This window comes from Penaeus monodon, chromosome 32 (genome assembly GCF_015228065.2).
Source record: "Penaeus monodon isolate SGIC_2016 chromosome 32, NSTDA_Pmon_1, whole genome shotgun sequence".
Lineage (NCBI taxonomy): Eukaryota > Metazoa > Arthropoda > Malacostraca > Decapoda > Penaeidae > Penaeus > Penaeus monodon.
The window spans coordinates 24,312,346-24,313,861 of NC_051417.1; positions in this window are offsets into that span (position 1 = coordinate 24,312,346).

The following is a 1,516-nucleotide window of genomic DNA, read 5'->3' on the forward strand; positions in this document are numbered from 1 at the left end:
ATTAATGAATGTCACCATTCATCTTTGTGGGGAATTAACGGTTCTTTTCCACAACCAGTCATTATCATATTAAGCTACGATCTCTTACGCATCCTACCTTATGGTTATCGTGTTAACGAAAGTGCCCTATAATAACTAATTCCGGATTTGAAAATTAACATAGCAACCTAACCTCTTTTCCTTGAAATTATCCCCACAGCGTGCGCGTAAAGTAACCGGAAAAATCAAGAAAACAGCTTGGCAGATGCGCGGTTCTCGCAAACATCATGAGAGGCTCGGCAACAACCTGTCCCGCTAGACTCTACATCATCCTCCGACGACTAACCGCCTGACAGACCGCGAATACCGTTTCTACATTACTACTTTCACTTTTATCATATTGAAATACGATTTGAATGCTGATCAATTCTTTTTCATCTAGGTTTATTCATAATGGCATTCACAAAGTTTTAAGTAAATACAATAATTGCCTTAACTTAAATTTTCTGGAATCTGTTGAACAATTGATTGTAGTCCAGCGAGAATAGCAAAACAGATGTAGAAGTTTTAACCACAAAAGTGAAATGAAAAATGTATTCAAACGCCGATCCCTCACAATTCTGCATAAAACGTTAACGACATACAAACACAGTCTAATCCTGTTAAGGACATTAGAATGATAGACACGTAAAAACCAACAACGGGTCTCGACCCTGAAGCAAGTCTGGCTGAGAGTGAGAGTGCTGCCCCGAATAACCTTTTGGTTGAATCCTTACCGTTGCTTCGTAGCGATGATCACGAACCAGCGTTACTTTTTTATAGAAAGATATTATCTTGGGCAAATCATTTACCTGGGATAATTTCTGAAGTCTAGCATTTTTATGAAACTTTCGTGCACAGTAACCAACAATAACTCGTCCCTCGCTTGCGGCATAAGGGACATCTCATGCTGTGACTTACCTTGACAATCCTGACTTAACCTTGGACCGAGACACCCTCACGCTGGGTGGTAGCCTGGAGACGTAGAGGGTCTTGGCATAAATCATACATATCGGAGTATGAAAAAGGAGTCAAAACAGTTCTGGGACAACATGGCACGTTTTATCGAAGGCTACAATGATGGGCTTCTCAACCATCCTGCTGTTAAGGGTTAACAACCTCGACCCATCCCGTTGTTGACAGCTGTAAAGATCTCCCAGTCAAAATGCAGTCGACCATGGGCCATATTGCCAGACCATGAAATCGCTTAGCCAATTCTGAATAGTGATAAAGAATAGTTTAGGGACCATGCATAGAAAATTAATTCATGTTTTAATAGTTCCCGTTGCCATGTTTGCTTGCGTTCGCACATAATGATTCAGCACTTATGATAAAAGATTGCATTGGGTTGCATTTGTATGAAGTGCTGTTTTTATTTTATTTTCTGGGTATCATTAGTAATCCAGAGATGATGAAAATAACATTTACATTTATCCTGTCTTTCCTTTACTGCTTTTTTCTTTTTTCTTTTTCACCTGCATGTAATTCTTGTTCTTCC